This window comes from Populus euphratica, unplaced genomic scaffold (genome assembly GCF_000495115.2).
Source record: "Populus euphratica unplaced genomic scaffold, PopEup_1.0 scaffold584.1, whole genome shotgun sequence".
In the NCBI taxonomy this organism is placed as follows: Eukaryota; Viridiplantae; Streptophyta; class Magnoliopsida; order Malpighiales; family Salicaceae; genus Populus; species Populus euphratica.
This window is the reverse complement of record NW_011500457.1, coordinates 13,054-33,154: the sequence shown is the minus strand read 5'-3', so window position 1 is coordinate 33,154 and position 20,101 is coordinate 13,054.

The following is a 20,101-nucleotide window of genomic DNA, read 5'->3' as shown; positions in this document are numbered from 1 at the left end:
TTTCTATTCAAGTATAAAAATAAATTAACTTAAAATTATACAATAAATTAACTTAAAATTATACAATATAAATACAATATTAAATATCTAAACATAATTTCAAAATTTAATCTAAGCATTTTAGTTCATTTTAGTTGGGAAATCAAGATGGTTAGAAAAGAAAAAACAACCCTCGCACTTGATGTGACTTGATTATTGTGCTTGCTTTTAGTCAATTGGATAAATGGTTAGTTTGATGAATTTAATTAAAGTTTTTCTTTTTTTCAATTTAGTTATAAATCTTTAATTTCTTTTAATTTGGCCCTTAAAAGTTATGATGTTTTTATCATACAATTTTTAATTTTGTTAATAAAATTTAAAAAATAGGAACTAAGATTAAAATTAACAAAATTAACACCCTTTTCCATGTATATTATTCAAGTGACGTGCAAATCTATACCTTAATTCTTTAATTTTAATTTTTTTATATTTATTCTCTTTTATTTTATTTTATTTTTGTTTGTGTACTAAACTTTATTTTTATGTTTCAGTTCATGAATCTTAAAAGAAAATCACTGGAATTTTTTAAGTGAAAAAAAGTTGTTCCGTGCTTATGTTTTAGACAACAATAATTTTAATTTTATTATTTATCAATTTGAAGTTTAGAAAGAAACTTAATGGAGGTGGTTTTCACCTTCAATAATACAAGAAAAAATAAATCAAAACTCTAGAAATATTTTTATTCTATTTTATTTTTGATATTTTAAGCTATTGAGAATGTGTTTTGTTGTCATTTTTGGAGTTATAACGGTTCATATGATATTTTTGGTGAAAGTAATTGAAATTTAAGTTTTTGGGTTACTTGAACCTTGATTTTTTTAGTAACCGAATGTACTTTTAGAGCCCAAAAAACATGATAGATAATGAAATATAGTTTGTTCAAACAGCCAACTCACCATCTACCTATTTTATAAAAATAATAGGATAGATGACGTGTTATTTACCCTTAAAGAAAAATAAATAAAAATCAAGCATTGTTGGATTTTAATGTGGCATAAGATCGCTAGTCTATTCGTCCAATCTATGCACACCTAACCCTTTAATTTTTTTTATTTCATTATTTTTTTTCTCCTTCTGCATTTTATACTTAGATTCTTTTAAAATAAATTTATTTAAATGAAGCTTAAATAATTATCCAACTATACCATTATTTAAAAATATAATCTTTTATGGTAATACTAATAATTGTTTTTTAAATCATTATACATGAAACTAATATAAGTAATTCTCTAAATATGGATGAAATATCCATTTTTTATTTTTTTAATACAATTTTTATATAATTTTTAAATTTTTATTTTTTTATATTTTTTAATGCATCCATATCAAAATTATCAATTTATTATTTTTTTTATCAAAATTTACTTTTGAGATTGTGATAAGTTTTTTATTTAAAATATTAAAAAAATCAAGAAACAAAGAATGCATTAATAGGAGAAAAATGTAATGATTAAAAAAGAAACTTTTATGCTTTTTTCAAATCATTAAATATTTTTTATATTAATTTCATATAATTAAATAAAAATTTTAAAGAGTATTGATACGACCAAAAGATTGATGTCTTCTTTCAAATATAGGAGTGTCGAAATAATAAATAACCTAACAAGACCGAGGTTGAACCATAGAGGGGTTAACTATATAAATTATAAATAATAATAATAATAATAAGTGAAAGAGGACTTTGAGATGTAAGATTAATAGGAAGACTAAATAATGATAAAAACAAATGTCAAGGTTAGAGGATCCACTAATGGTATTTCAAACAAGTATAGTATAAACTTTTTTTATTACTCTACTAGAAACCACACACAAAGGAGGTTCCAATCAGATTATAAATAGTTAATATGATTACATTAGTTATCTTATTCGAATAATATTAATACTTGTAAATGTTGTCAAGTATTCATGATTATAACTTATGTTAACAACCAATTAAGTTCTTTTCATAACACAAATGTCGGTTACACCATACAGTTACACTTTGAAAATACCAAGTATTTGTTGTGCCGAGTATTATACAACATAAATCTAGATTAGTCATTTAACAAGCAAAGTATTAAAAGTAAACAAGATAACAAATACAAAATATGTTTGTATTAAACATTAGAGTCCATGTTGAGTTTACACTACACTTATTCTTATACCATTAGTGTAACCTTTTCACTTTGACATAATAAACTTAACTAAATATAATGAAAGAAGAGAAATATAAATAAACATATAACAACCCCAACATTGGTATTCAAAACAAAGAGTAAAGACATAATAATTCACTTAAGATTAGGGATTTTTTTTGTAATTAATAAAAATTCGACAGAGTTTCCTTTATATTTTTAGATACCAAGTTATCGACTTTTCTTCCATAATCCCCAATTAACAAATCTCTTACTTGTCCTATTATCCAGGATATCCTCCTCTTATTACATCACAACTTTTTAATAATCAAATTCAAACATGTCTAAACAATGCAATGTCTATATATGTCTAAACATGTATAAACCTAGCGAGGTAATAAAGACATCAACATGGTTAAACATTATATTCATTCGAGTAGATATTGTAAAGACCTGTAGTTCCTCTCTAATTATTTTTTCAATAATGTCCCTTTATACTAAAGCTTTAGGGATGACCCCTAAAACTTGACTACCTCCTAAAAATGCAACTATTGACATACCTCCTATTAACCCAAAATTGCCTTCCTTGTATACTAAATGAATCTTTGTCTCAGCTAGCACTTGACCAAAATAATTTGTTAATTCTAAAAACTCTTTTTCTTTCCCAGGACCTAGATCCATAAAAAATACAAACATTTTTTATATGATGACCTGAGGAACTTGTCATTTCTACACACTTTTATATTTGTTGAAAGTATGGGTTGAGTAGAAATATAAGGAAAAGAGGATTTTATACATGAAAAATTAAAAAGACAATCATACCACCTATATGTAGGTCAGCTGGAGTCTCACACTCTCTCTCTCTATTTTTTTTATTTTAAAAAAACATGTGTATGTATAGGTAGTTGTGATTATGGCTCACATCTTTCCTTGGTTTTACATCCAAGAATGGCTTAAACGCCCTCTATAGGTCGAGGATAGACTTCCCATCCAGTTTTCTTAAAAATTAGCAAACAGGATCTTTTTTAGTCTGATTCTCAAAACTATACCAAGCATGTTCTTTATGAAAATGGGTTCATAAGTCCTGAATTGCATGATACTTAACTCTACTATGATGAGACTTGAGAGTTAAAAGAAGATTATCTAAAAGACTCTTTGTGTTTTGAAATAAATCTCATCTTTTGACAATTTTCACAAGTTTTGCAGAATGGGTGTGAATTCTTAAACATAGTGGGCCAGTAAAATCGATATCGTAAAATTTTTGCAGTCGTATTTTTTGACAAAAAATGACTCCCACATATCTCAGAATGACAAAATTTAATGACACTACTTACCTCATTATCGGGAATGCAACTTTGAAATATTTGATCAGAACAATATTTGAATAAGTAAGGATTATCCCAATAAAAGTTTTGCGCGTCGCTCAAAAACTTTCTTTCATTTTGGTTATCCAAATGGGTTGAAAAAAATCTTGAAGCAAGAAAATTGATATTTTTAACAAACCAAGGCATTAAACTAAGAGAAAGTAAAGATTCAACAAGAAAGTCATCATCGATTGGTGTGATGTCGGATGTTGAATCTATTGTTAATTTTGACAAATGATCCGCGATAACATTTTTAATGTCTTTTTCATCCTTGATTTCTTCTTTTTTGAAAGTTTCAAAGATTTCACAATCGTGATTAACTTCCCTTTGTTTGGTCATGGCATGAGGAAATGGAGGTACTGGTGTGGAATCAGTCTTTTCCTTGGAATATTCAGATTCAACCCTTTCTTTACCCTTAGAGATTGACTCATCATCTTTCTCACAAGGTTCAAGAGTGAGTTTTTCAATAACCTTACCACTACAAAGAGTGATAATTGATTTGACTTGATCAATGTGTTGTCTTCCAGAACTACTTGCATTTGCATTATATTGCCTCTTGAGATTTTACTGTGGTTGAGATGGAAACTTACCTTTCTCTTGAAAACAGAGAGCATATGTGAATTTTACAAGAGTATCTTGAAAATCTGTTATGCTTTGAGCAAGTTGAGTGTTGATTGTCTCTTGCTTTTCAATGGATCTTGATCTTAGATTTTATAGCCATGTTTTAGCTTTATCTTTCAATGAAAAAGTAAAAAGCTTTAATCTAGTGATGTTCATGCTACAATTTGAGTTATTATAGGTGTTTTAAACCTTCTCAAATTCCCTTAAATGCAAGTATGGATTTTCTAAATCTAAGCCATAAAAAGAAGGTAAAAGTTAAATAATGTCTGGTTTAAAATTAAAATGAGATGCATCAGGCAAAAAAACTATGCATGATGGTGTACTTGTTCTTGTGGGATTTAGTGGTCTCTCAGTGTTCTACACTACTATTTTCATTATTCTCATTATGAAGTGACTGTTTATCTTCTTCGGCCATATTTTCTGAAAATAATGAGGATACCCTATAAAGTCTATCACTTAATGTACGTGACCACACTCTCATGCACGTATAGGAATAGAATAAATGGAAGAAGAAAACAAAAGAAGAAGAAATAGAAAAAAACAACAACGTTATATACAAGAAAAGTGAAAAGAAAAAATATTATCAAAAAACATTATTTCAAAAGGTAATGACCAATCAGGAGGTTGAGTGACAGGAGCACAAGTAAGCAAGTTTTTAAGTTTAACAAAGGCTTCTTCACAATGTTCAGTCCATTTAAAATATTATCCTTTGTTAGAAGGTTACTTAAGGGCTTAGATATTATACTAAAATCTTTGATGAACCTTCTATAAAAATCAAAATGTCCTACGAATGATCTAACATCTTTAATAGATTTTAGTGTTGGCAAGTTAGCAATTAACTCAATTTTAGATTTGTCAACCTCAATTCTTTTTGATGAAACAATGTGACCAAGTACAATGCTATTTGTTACCATAAAGTGACATTTTTTCCAATTCAGTAAAAGATTCTTCTTTTCACACCTGCTTAAAATCTTTTATAAGTTAGTCAAACAATCATCAAATGAATCGCTAAAAACAAAAAAAATCATCCATAAAAATCCCAAGAAAATGTTCAACCATATTACTAAATATACTGAGCATGCATATTTGAAATATGACTAGTGCATTACATAATCCAAAAGGCATCCTTTGATATGCAAAAGTACCAAATGGACATGTGAAAGTAGTCTTCTCTTAATCTTCCAATGCAATTTCAATTTGGTTATAACCTGAATACTATCTAGGAAATAATAAAATTCATGACCTGCAACTCTTTCTAAGATTTGATTCATGAAGGGTAAATGAAAATGATCTTTTTTAGTAATTGAATTAAGTTTTCTATAGTCAATTCACATACACCAACCAGTAATAGTTCTAGTGGGAATTAACTTATTGTTCTCATTTGTTATCACAGTGACTAAAGACTTCTTAGGTACAACTTGGGTAGGACTTACCCATTTGCTTTCAAAAATAGGATAAATGATTCCATTATCTAAAAGCTTAATAACATCATTTTTCACTACTTCTTTCATATTAGGATTGAGCCTTCGTTGCATTTCCCTGGAGGGTTTAGCATTTTCCTCCAAATAAATTTTGTGTGTACAAATCAAAGGACTAATTCCTTTTATGTTCCCAGGAATGATCTAACATCTTTAAGAGATTTTGGTATTGGCAAGTTTGCAATTAACTCGATTTTAGATTTGTCAACCTCAATTCCTTTTGATGAAACAATGTGACCAAGTACAATGCCGTTTGTTACCATAAAATGACATTTTTCCCAATTCAGCACAAGATTCTTCTCTTCACACCTGGTCAAAACCTTTTCTAAGTTAGTTAAACAATCATCAAATGAATCGCCAAAAACAGAAAAATCATCCATAAAAATCTCAAGAAAATGTTCAACCATATCACTAAATATACTAAGCATGCATCTTTGAAACATGGCTGGTGCATTACATAATCCAAAAGGCATCCTTTGATATGCAAAAGTACCAAATGGACATGTGAAAGTAGTCTTCTTTTGATCTTCCAATGCAATTTCAATTTGGTTGTAACCCGAATAGCCATCTAAGAAACAATAAAATTCATAACCTGCAACTCTGTCTAGGATTTGATCCATGAAAGGTAAAGGGAAATGATCTTTTCTAGTAATTGAATTTAAGTTTCCTAAAGTCAATGCACATGCGCCAACCAGTAACAGTTCTAGTGGAAATTAACTCATTGTTTTCATTTATTATCACAGTGACTCCAAACTTCTTGGGTACAACTTGGGTAGGACTGACCCATTTGCTGTCAGAAATAGGATAAATGATTTTATTATCTACAAGCTTAATGACTTCATTTTTCACTACTTCTTTCATATTAGGATTTAGCCTTCGTTGCATTTCCCTAGAGGGTTTAGCATTTTCCTCCAAATAAATTCTGTGTGTACAAATCAAATGACTAATTCCTTTTATGTCAACTATGGTGCATCCTAATACATTTTTGTGCATTTTCAGAGTTTGTAATAACTTACCTTTTTGATGTGCATTGAGTTTGGAAGAGATTATTACCGGAAAAGTTTCATTTTCTCCCAAAAATGAGTATTTGAGATTGAATGGCAACGGCTTCAAATCAGGTTTTGGTGGTTGAACACTTGAAGGTATGGACTTAATTAATCATGGTGGCAATTCCTTAATTTGTGGCCTCCAATTACTTGTCTTTGATTCTTCCTGAAAATAAATCATTTGCAAATCATCACATTCATCAATCTCAATTTCACTGGAAGTGGTTGGAAATTGATCATGAATTAATTTTTCAATAAAGTCCACTTTATATCTGGAGCTGTAGTTATCAGATTTAGGTCCATTTTATATCGATGGAAAGGTAAGACATAGACCTACAACTTTTATATGAAGTCAAAGACTCAGTTCTGCCGTTTTCAAGCCCAAATCTTGGCAACAACGAAGACGTCGGAAGTTGTCCTGCAGCTCAAGCACTATTCGGTTTTTGGCTCATATCTTGAGTTCTAGAAGTCCAAATGAGCTCTGGTTTTTTTTTATGGAAAGCTGAGACAATTGCCCACAGCTTCCACAATTCAGTTGGCTATAATTTTGATGTGAGCAATGACATTTTGGCCAGCCAACAATATCAAAAATCAGCCCACAATATCAAAAAACCAGCAGCCATTAATGTCAAAAACCAGCCACCAAATCAATGGATGCCCACCAATTCTTCAATCAATCAATAGTTCTGAAACTTAGCCTATAAAAGGAGGCATTGTCCATGTATTTAGTCATATTAATTTTCAGATCAAAGTTATCTTCTTGCTTTCTCTCTACATCTTTGTAATGTTCAAGTTTTCTTTCATGCTATAGTAATCTCTTGTTTATGCTCTTTCATTTCCTTTCCTATACTTAGTTAGCTTATATTATGTTTATGTTCTTATATTGCTTATTTATGTTTTTCTCCTTTTTAATGTTTAGCTAAGTTAATTATGTCAAGGTGAAAAGGTTTCTCTAATGGTGTTAGAATAGGTATAATATAAACTCAACATGAGCTTTAAATGTTTATATCCAAGAAAGATTGGTATTAACATGTTTTATCTTTTTATCTTACTAATTCTTAATGCCTTGCTTATTAAATGTTTAATTTAGATTTGTGTTGTATAATATTTGGTACATCAAATGCTTGATCTTTCATAGTTTTCGGCCGAAATCGTTATTATGATAGAAACTTGATTTGTTGTTAACATAAACTAGCAACATGAATACTTGATGATATTTATAAGTATGGTATTACTTAGATAAGATAATTAATATGATCATGTTAGTAATTTATAATGAGCTAATAACGAGAAATCATCCGATTAGGACCTCCTTTGTGTGTGGTTTCTAGTTGAGTAATAAAAAGAGTTTATATTATATTTATTTGAAATACCATTAGTGAATCCTATAACCTTGACATATGTTTTGTTATTGTTTCATCCTTACATCAATATCACATCCCAAAACTTTCTTCAACTCCTTTTCTGTTATTATTCTCTTCAAATCTTTTTCTTTATTTGTAATTTATATAATTCACCTCCCTGTGGTTCGACCCCGGTCTTGCCGGGTTATTTTACTTTGACACTCCTGCACTTGGGATAAGACATCAACTCTTTGATCGTGTCAACCTCCAATTACTTGCTTTTGATTCTTCCTGAAAATAAATCATTTGCAAATCATTAAATTCATCAATCTCAATTTCACTAGAAGTGCTTTAAAATTGATCATGAATTAATTTTTTAGTAAAGTCCACTTCTTATAAATCATTATCATCTCCAGGTTGCTTGCAAATGTTGAAAATATTCATCTTCAATGTCATGTTTCCAAATAATAGCTTTATCAGTCCATTCCTACAATTAATGAATGCATTAGAAGTTGCAAAAAATGGACGTCCTAAAATAATAGGAAATGAATTACATACTTCAACAGGTTGTTTGTCCAAGACAATAAAATCCACAGGATATATGAATTTATCAACTTGTACTAACACATCTTCAATTATTCCTCTAGGCACTTTTACAAATCTATCGGCAAGTAAAAGAGTTACAGAAGTTGGTTTTAACTCACCTAGATTGAGACTTTGAAAAACTGAATATGGAAATAAATTCATACTGGCTCTAAGATCAAGTAAGGCTTTTTCAATTTTATTTTCTCCAATAAAGCAAAAAATTATAGGACAATCAGGGTCTTTATATTTTAAAGCATTATTGTTCTGAAGAATGACACTTACTTGTTCGGCTAAAAAGGCTTTCTTTTTCACATTCACTTTTCTCTTCATAATATATAGATCTTTCAAAAATTTAGCATAGAAAGGAACCTGTTTAATAGCATTCAGCAAAGGTATATTGATTCTTACCTATTTGAAAGTTTCAAAGATTTCAGAATTGTGATTGACTTTCCTTTATTTGGTCACGACATGAGGAAATGGAAGTGCTGGCGGGGAATCAGTCTTTTCTTTGCAAATTTCAGATTCAACCCCTTCCTTACCCTTAGAGATTGACTCATCATCTTTCTCACAAGGTTCAAGAGTGGGTTTTTCAATAACCTTACCATTATGAAGAGTAGTGACTGATTTGACTTGATCTATTTGTTAACTTCCGGAACTACTTGCATTTGTATTTTATTGCCCCTTGGGATTTTGTTGTGGTTGAGATGGAAACTTACCTTTCTCTTGAAAACTGAGAGTAGATGTCAATTTTACAAGAGCATCTTTAAAATCTATCATGATTTGAGCAAGTTGAGTATTGATTGTCTCTTGTTTTTCAATGAATGCACGCAATGTTTCCTTAATATTTCTTCTAGGAGTTGGAGCATGAGGAGGTGTATATCCATGTGAATTTTAGAAATTATGGTGTGCTTGAAACGGTGGTTGTGAAGCTTGTACATTGTTATTATCACTCTTCCAACTTAAATTTGGGTGATTTCTCCAATCAGGGTTGTATGTTTGTGAGTATAGGTTATGGTTGGCTCTTTGGAAACTATTTAAAGTATGGGCTTGTTCATGGAGACATTCCTTAAAAGAAGGCAAGGTTGCACAGTTATTGGTTGAGTGTTCATTTATTTCACATATTTGACACACAATGAGTTTAACAGATTTTAATTAACCACTCCTTTTCAATTCCAATGCTTCGACTTTTTTAGCTAAAGATGCAAACTTGGCTTGGAGGTCATGATATTCCCTAAGATTGCACATACTTCCACTAGATCTATGAGGTTGAGTTTTATTCGGTGCCTCATAAGTACCCGCGGTGTCCTAATTTTGAGCATTTTCAGCTAACAAGTCTAAGTACTTCATTGCTTCATCAGGGTCTTTATCTTCAAAAATTTTATTGTACATTAACTCAACTATTTGCCTATCTCTAAGTGTTAACCCTTCATAAAAATATGAAACCAATCTTCATGTTTCAAAACCATAATAAGGGCAAGTATTAAGCAATTCTCGATACTTATCCCAACATTGGTAAAATGTTTCTCCTGGTTTTTAAGTGAAAGTGGTGATTTGTCTTTTGAAAGAATTTGTTATGTGAGATGGGAAAAGCTTCTTTAAAAACTGTCGTTGCATTTCATCCCAAGCACGAATGGATTAAAACCTTGACACGACTAAAAGATTGATGTCTTCTTCCAAGTACAGGAGTGTTGAAGTAATAAATAACCCAGCAAGACCGGGGTCGAACCCTAGGGAGGTTAATTGTATAAATTATTAATGACAATAATACAACAACAACAACAACAACAACAATAATAGTAGTAGTAATAGTAGTAGTAGTAGTAATAGTAGTAGTAGTAGTAGTAATAAAGAAAAAAAAAGAGAAGAAGAAGAAGAAGATGAGAATTTTGAGATGGAATATTAATATAAGGATTAAATAATGATAATAACAAATGTCAAGGTTAGAGGTTCCACTAATGATATGTTAGTATAAACTCTTATTATTCAATTAGAAACCACACACAAAGGAGGTTACAATCAGATTATAAATTGTTAACATGATTACATTAATTATCTTATTCGATTAATGCTAATATTTGTAAATCTCGTCATGCATTCATGATTATAATTTATGTTAACAACAAATCAAGTTCCTTTCATAGCTCAGGTGTCGGTTATACCATACGGTATGGGCTATGAGAGTGCCAAGTATTTGTTATACCCAATGTTATACAACATAAATCTAGATTAGTCATTTAACAAGGAAAGTCTTAAAGAGTGAACAAGATAACAAATACAAAACATGTTAGTATCAAACATTAAAGTCCATATTAAGTTTACACTATACTTATTCTTACACCATTAGTGTAACTTTTTCACCTTGACATAATAAACTTACCTAAATATAATGACAAAAAAAACAAAATAAGAACATAAATAAGATAAAAGTTAACTAAGCAAATGAAAGGAAATGAAAGGCATAAACTTGATATTAATGAAAGCAAAGTATAAGCAATACAAAAAATACAAAGAGAGAAAGAAGAGCATGATCTTGATCTAGAGACCAAGATGCCTAAATGCATGGCAAATGCCTCCTTTTATAGGCCAAAATTGAGAACTATTGATTTGATGACTAATTGATGACTGGGTGACTAACACTTGACTTGGTGACAATCCTTATCTTCTCTTGTCTACCCAAAAAGTCATTGATAACATCAAAATTAGACCCACTTGAAACATGAAAGTTGTAGAAAATTGTCTTAGCTTTCTTGAGTAAAATATTAAGGTCATTTGGACTTCTAGAACTCTAGATATGAGCCAAAAACTGAACAATGCTCGGGCTAAAGGACATATTTAAACTTCTTTGTTGTTGCTATAATTTGGACTTGAAAATGGCTTTTTTAAGTCTTAGGCTCCATATGAAATTGTAGACCTATGTCTTAACTTTCCATCCATATAAAGTAGACCTAAATTCCAGATCTACAGCTCCAAATATGACCTAATTACTGATCAGTGTTCCGGTTTGAACTGTCCCTGCATCTCTTTTCTAAGTTTGGCTATCTCTTTGTCCTTTAAATTTCAATTCTAAAATTCATCAATCAATCCTTTCATTTATGTGATAGGCCTGCATTTAAAATAAATATTTACCATAAATTAAAGGTATTTTATATTATTAGATATGTTATTATAAAACATGCTTTAGTTCAGGAGTTATTAATACTTCAAATGCAAAATGATGATATAAAAACTTGATAAAAAATGCACTTTTAAGTACTAATAACAAATGCCTCCTTTTATAGGCTAAAATTAGAAATTATTATTTTGATGACTAACACAACTAAAAGGATGATGTCTTCTCCCAAGTGCAGGAGTGTCGAAGTAATAAATAACCCGGCAAGACTGGGGTCGAACCACAAGGAGGTTAATTGTACAAATTATAAACAACAATTATAACCAACAACAATAGTAACAATAATAATAACAACAACAACAACAACAACAACAACAATAATAATAATAATAATAATAATAATAATAATAATAGTAGTAGTAGTAGTAATAATAATAATAATAATAAAGAAGAAGAAGAAGAAAAAGAAGAAGAAAGAGAAGATGAGAACTTTGAGATGGAATATTAATGTAATGATTAAACAATGATAATAACAAATGTCAAGGTTAGAGGATCCACTAATGATATGTCAAACAAGTATAGTATAAACTCTTATTATTCAATTGGAAACCACACACAAAGGAGGTTCCAATCCGATTATAGATTGTTAACATGATTACATTAGTCATCTTATTCGATTAATGCTAATACTTGTAAATCTCGTCAAACATTCATGATTATAACTTATGTTAACAACAAATGAAGTTCCTTTCATAGCTCAGGTGTCGGTTATACCATACAGTATGGGCTATGAAAGTGCCAAGCATTTGTTGTACCAAGTGTTATACAACATAAATCAAGATTAGTCATTTAACAAGCAAAGTATTAAAGAGTGAACAAGATAACAAATACAAAACATGTTAGTATCAAACATTAAAGTCCATAATAAATTTATACTAGACTTATTCTTACACCATTAGTGTAACCTTTTCACCTTGACATAATAAACTTACTTAGACATAATGAAAGAAAGAAAAATAAATAAACTTAATAAGAACATAAATAAGATAAAAGTTAACTAAGTAAATGAAAGGCATAAATGATCTTGATCTGGAAACTAAGATGCCTAAATGCATGAAAAATGCCTCCTTTTATGGGCAAAAATTGGAAACTATTGATTTGATGACTAATTGATGAGTGGGTGACCAACTCTTAACTTAGTGACAATCCTTATCTTCTCTTGTCTGCCAAAAACGTCATTGATAACGTCAAAATTGGACCACTTAAAAACAAGAAAGTTGTATGAAATTGTCTCAGCTTTCTTGTGTACAAAATTCAGCTCATTTTGACTTCTAAAACTCTAGATATGGCCAAAATACTGAACGGTGCTCGGGTTGGAGGACAAATTCAGGCTTCTTTGTTGTTGCAATAATTTGGACTTGAAAATGGCCTTTTTAGATCTTGGGATCCATATGAAACTTGTAGGCCTATGTCTTACCTTTCCATCCATATAAAGTAGACCTAAATATGAGATCTATATCTCCAGATATGACCCAATTACCAAACAATGTTTCAATTTGGATTGCACCGACATCTCTTTTCTAAGTTTGGTCATCTCTTTATCCTTTCAATTTCAATTCTTAAATTTATCAATCAATCCTTTTATTTATGTGATAGGCCTGTATTTAAAATGAACATTTACCATAAATTAAAGGTATCTTATATTATTAGATATATTATTATAAAACATGCTTTAGTTAAGGAGTTATTGATACTTCAAGTGCAAAATGATGATATAAAACCTTGATAAAAATACATTTTTAAGTATCAATCACACCCCCCAACTAGCTTATTACTATTCCCTAGTAATCAAAGCGTTAAAATAGAAAAATACTTTGCAAATTCCACAAAGCAAGGTAGTTATCATTTAACTTCCATTAATCTATCCAAATAAACAAACTATCGTTAAATTTATATGCCTGCTTAATACCTCTTAACAAGATATTCATAAACCTTTCTTTTATGCTCAATGTATCAACACATAATTATGAGGCTTTTCTTGGAAGAAAACAAAATTTTTGTTCTAATGTTTAAGGTTAACTTCCTTAGGTTGGGATTATTATTTTTGTATTTTTTTTAATATATATACATATAATTTAAAACACCATGCATCTTTAACCCATGTAACGAGCTTTCAGCTAATGACTCCCAGACCAGTTGGTCTTAGGGCATTAGGTATCAAGACACCCCTACGAGCTTAGTAACTCGGGTCGTAGATACTGATATGTAGATAGTGCAATATTTGATTCCCTTAAGCTTTTCTCCTCAACCCATGTAACAAGCGTTGGGCCAATAACTCCCAAGTCAATTGACTTTAGGGTGTTAGGTGTTAAAACACCCATCAAGGCTTAATTGCTTAGGTTAGGGAGGCTACGAAACCGAACTTATCTACATTTTTATTATTATTATCATTTTTTTCTTTTTTTTTTCTTTTTTTTAATTATATACTATCCCTTTTCCTTAGTTGTTACCTTTAACAAAAGAACATAAATAATGTAATAATCCAATATGCAACAAATATCAGTTATTGTGGGAACTAAAAGAACCAACTTAAGTCACGGAGTACCGTTATCCGCCATTTGACTGGGGTGAGAGAAACTAGCAAAAATCACTAAAAAAGAAACATAAAAAATCAATCTTTATATACAGGATCATCCAATTTAATAGAGTCATGTTCAACTGAAAAATTGTCAAAGTAAACTTTCAGACAATGTTCATTTACCTTGAAAACATTGCCATTTTTTGGATTCTCGATGTCGTAGGCCCCATATGGATACACATGTTTCACAATAAAAGGACCGCTCCATCTTGATCTTAATTTTCCAGGAAATAAATGCAGTCGAGAATTATAAAGCAAGACTTTTTGACCAACATTGAATGTTTTTCTCAGTATTTTCTTGTCATGAAACTCTTTAATTCTTGCTTTATGAATTCTTGAATTTTCATATGCATCATTTATTTGTAATTTTCGCAGTTGACTAGCATCATCCAGATTTGAATTGAAAGCTTTAATAGCCCAATAAGCTTTATGTTCAAGTTCCACAGGCAAGTGACAAGGTTTTCCATAGACTAGTCTATAAGGTGACATACCTAATGATGTTTTATAAGCAGTTTGATAAGCCCAAAGTGCATCATTAAGTCTTAAAGACCAGTCTTTCCGATTAGGGTTCACTGTTTTCTCCAAAATATGTTTGATCTCCCTATTAGCAAGCTCTACATGTCCACTTGTTTGAGGGTGATAAGGGGTGACAACTTTATGTGTGATTCCATATTTCTTCATTAAAGACTCAAATGGCTTGTTGCAAAAATGTGTTCCATCATCATTTATTATGGCTCGAGGGACTCTAAATCGACTAAAATATTTTCTTTCAAAAATTTTATCACTGTTTTGTAATCATTATTTCGACTTGGAATTGCCTCTATTCATTTTGAAACATAATCTACTATGACTAATATGTATAAGAAACCAAATGATGGAGGGAATGGACCCATGAAATCTATACCCTAATAGTCAAAGATCTCAATAACAATAACAAGATTTAAAGGCATTATGTGACGTTTTGAAATAGATCCCAACTTTTGACAATTTTCACAAGACTTGCAGAATGCATGTGAGTCTTTGAATATAGTGGGCCAATAAAATCCACTTTGTAAGATTTTTGCAGTTGTATTTCTTGACGAGAAATGGTCCCCACATGCCTTAGAATGACAAAATTTAATGACACTACTTACCTTATTGTCAGGAATGCATCTTCGAAATATTTGATCAGGACAATATTTGAAAAAATAAGGGTCATCCCAATAAAATTTCTTCACTTCGTTTAAGAACTTTCTTTTATCTTGGGTACTCCAATGAGCTGGTGATTGTGCATCAAAAGTGTCATTAAGTCTCTTATTTTACATATGTTTTTATTGTTTTTATTTGGTTTTTTTTATAATAATTGATGTGCTTTTCAGTAATGAAGTTTGTTTTAATGTTTCGATAGGTTTTTAGAGCTTAAATGAATTAATTTAGGAAATTCAACGTTGGAATTCAAAACAAAGAATTGAAGAGACATTTAGTTTAAGATTGAAGCAAATCTTGGTTCAAATAAGTGCTCCAAATTTGTCCCAAAAATCAATTCTATTCCAATTCTAGAAAATAATATCATATGATCTATTTTAAGCCCAAACTTGCCTTATGTTATGTGCAAACTTCAACCATTAAACACTCAAGGTTTCAATGTCAATCTTAGCCCAAATAATAGGTATATTTGTATACTTATTTGATGCTTAAATTCAGCCCCAAATAAGCCCCAAATCAACCTTCAAATCAGCCCAAACACAATCTATGATCTTACATGTCCACACAACAACAATTAATTTATTTTGGGTAATCCATTGATCCAAGAAGGCAAGCACATGGATGGAAAGCTGGAGGGGACATTTTTACATTATTTTGGGTCAAAAAGAAGAAAGAGATAACTCATAAATGAGGAAGAAAAACGTGCACCAAAGTGGTTGTAAAGTTATCCTGATTTCATTTTTCAGAACACCTTTTGGTGTTTTGCCCATAACTTTTGACTCAGGTGTCCATCTCAAAAAAAAGGCTTCTAAGGGGGTCTAAATTGCTGTCCAAAGTTAGCATCAGATTTGTGTCCAAATTTTTTCTGAAATTGTGTTGTGTTCTTCTTTATAGATTTTGGTTCTTTAGCTTGTAAAACTTATTATTTCAGTTTAATTCAAGTTATTTCATGTTTATTAAAGTGTTCTTATATATAATCATGGTTGGCTAATCTCTTTCTTGGATCCAAATCAAGGATGATGGTGGTTGAGGTGAGTTCTTTAAGATATGAATGAATCTTAATGTTTATCTTCTCATTTTCTTCATGAATGATTTATTATTGCAAAGAAATTTTAGAAACCATTTAGGTAATGTTATAATCTTGAATTTCTATGCACAAACTTTAGTTTTGGTATAGAGATTGCTTGATTCAATGTCTTACTTAATATGAAAGTACTTGTTCATTCTTAAGCAACCTTTTAAATTTCATTGTAATATCTTCTGATCTAATATCACCATCGTTGATATTAGGTTGAGTTATCTTATATATCTTGAAGGAATCACCAATACATCACCATTAAAATTGATTTGGACCAAGATTTACTTTTTCTTATCATTTAAAATCTATTTACACATTTTCATCTTTCAAAACAAATTCATCAATTATTTTCAACCAAGTTATTATTAATTTAATTTCTCTTGAGTTTTTTTTGTTACCTAGCTTATTTTCTAGATCTAGCTCTCTGTGGATATGACCTCGATCTTACCGAGTTAATTGCTACATCGCATACTCGTGCACTTGCGAGTTAAAATAAACCGATCATAAAAAGCGGTTAAGCAATTTTGGCGCCATTGCCGGGGAGCTAGCAAGCAAAGGTAACAAATTTAGATTTGATTATTGTAAAAAACAAAAAAAAATCATATATAAAAAATCAATTGGCTGGTTTTACCGCCTCAAAAAAATTGAAAAAAAAATCAAATGGCTGGTTTTACCGCCTAAAAAAAAATTGACCTCAACTTTTCGGATATTGGGCTGTTGGACTACTAATTGTTAGCTTTTGGTTGGTTCAACCATTTTTCTTTTGATGTTTATTCTAATTAGTTTATAATATTTATTGTTTATATTATAAGGTTGGTTTTACCGCCTCTTGTTTATTTTATTTTATCTTGTTGTATTGTTTTTTCTTTTTTGAAGTACTTGGCTGGTATTACCGCCTCTTGTCTATTTTATTTTATTGTTTTATTGTAATTATTTTTCTTATATTTATTATTTGAAATACTTGGCTGGTATTACCGCCTCTTTATTCATGCTTGTTATAATTGTCTTTTAATGTTTATTATTGTTAATGTTGCTTATTAGTTGAAGTGTGAATTTTCTAATTTGTTGTATTTTTATTTTTGAGCTATTACTTTATCTTTTACATTTCATTTACTTTTATTTGCAATCTTCTTTTTCTTTTTTCCTTTCTTTTCATATTCATATAATTGTTATATTATTATTATTTTTTCATCATGACTAATGTTGAAGATATAGAGGGTGAAAGGAGTGTTCAAGGTAATGGACCTCCACAATTCAATGATCAACCTAATTTTCGAACTCTTAGAGAGTATCTTCACCCAGCTAGACAAAGTACACCTTCGTGTATTATCTTGCCTCTGAACCAACAAGCTTTCAATATGAAACCAGGCATGATCCAACTTCTTCCCACATATCATGGTATGGATTCTAAAAATCCATATATACACATTAAGGACTTTAAAGAGGTATGTAATACTTTTATTGATAGAACATGCACTGAAGAAACTATTCGGCTGAAATTATTCCCATTCTCTCTAAAGGATAAAGCCAAGCTTTGGCTAAACTCCTTGCGTCCTAGGTCTATAGGTACATGGAGAGAAATGCAAGCTGAATTTTTGAAAAAATACTTCCCCACTCATAGGACAACAACCTTACAACGTCAAATGATGAATTTTTCTTGCAGTCCAAATTAGTCATTTCACCAAGCTTGAGAAAGGTTCAAAAACTTGTTAAATGCATGCCCCCACCATGGTTTTGAGATGTGGAGGTTAGTGAGTTTCTTCTATGACTCTCTTACTGCAGATTTTAAAAAGCTAGTGTCAACCATGTGTAATGGTGAGTTTTATAACAAAGAACCAAGTGAGGCCTTTGATTTTTTTGATCAATTGGCTGAAAACACAAAGCAATGGGAGACTTCTCTCCCAGTTCATGTTGAGTCTAGAAACACCATTTCTCATTGAAGTGGGAAGTTTCAATTGAAAGAGACTAATGACCTCAATGCTAGATTAGCCTCATTGGCTAGGAAAGTAGAGTCTCTTGAGATTAAAAAAGTGCATGTCATAAGAGAACAACAAGAGGAAAGTTGTGTTATTTGTGAGAGCAAAGGGCATAGGACAACTGAGTGTCCTACCATTCCAGCCTTCAAGGAAGTGCTATATGGCCAAACTTCTAATTCAAGTAATGTTAGAAAGCCATTTCCTAACCAAGTAGGCAATCCCTACTTTGAGACCTATAATCCTGGATGGAGGAACCACCCAAATTTTGGATGGAGAAATGAGGGCTCTTCAGTACCTCAAACATTTCAACCTCCACCCCAACCATTTCATGCTCCCACACATAACACATATCAACCACCTCATAAGAGATCCCTAGAGGATACTCTTCAACAATTCATGCAAACGCAAGGAGGAATCAACAACCAAGCTTACAAATTCCAAGACCAGACCAATAGGACCTTAGATGACATTCGAAGTCAACTAACTAAGTTGACTCAATCACTAAGCATTCAAGAGAAGGGAAAAATCCCAGCTCAACCAATGCCTAATCCTAGAGGTCAGGTACAAAGTCAACTAACTAAGTTGACTCAATCACTAAGCATTCAAGAGAAGGGAAAAATCCCAGCTCAACCAATGCCCAATCCTAGAGGTCAGGTACACATGAGTGAATCCTTACCTAGTGAACCTTCAAACCATGAACAAGTCCAAGCCATCACTACCCTTAGAAGTGGAAAGATTGTTGACAAAGGTATAGGTTTTAGGATTCCTAAAGGTATTGTGGAGGAGAAATCTAGGGAAAGTGAAGAGGGAATCAAAACACAAGTGACAAATGAGAGTTTGAGTGACAAAGAAGGCAAGATAAATAAGAAAGAGATGAGTGAGAAAGGAGATGATTCAAGAAAAATTAGAGTCAAAGTGAGTGATTTAGAATTTGTTCCTAGAGCACCATTTCCACAAAGGTTAGGGAAACCTAAACAAGATCTTATGAACTCAGAAATCTATGAATTGTTCAAACAAGTGAAAGTAATATTCCACTCCTTGATGCAATTAAACAAGTTCCATCTTATGCAAAGTTTCTTAAGGATTTATGCACAGTCAAAAGGAGATTGAATGTGAAAGAAAGAGCTTTTCTAACTGAACATGCTAGTGCCATCATCCAGTTTAAAACCCCTCCCAAATACAAAGATCTTGGTTGTCCTACCATTTCATGCATTATTGGAAGTCATAAGATAGATCAAGCTTTGTTGGATTTAGGAGCAAGTTTGAATTTAATACCCTACACTGTTTACGAATAATTAGGTTTAGGAGAAATAAAGCCTACTCGAATCACCCTTCAATTAGCTGATAGGTCAATCAAGATTCCCAGGGGTATCGTTGAGGATTTGTTGGTCCATTCAATTAGCTGATAGGTCAATCAAGATTCCTAGGGGTATCGTTGAGGATGTGTTGGTCCAAGTAGATAAATTCTACTTTCCTGTTGATTTTGTAGTGTTAGACACCACACCAATTCAAGGTTCTAATGCTC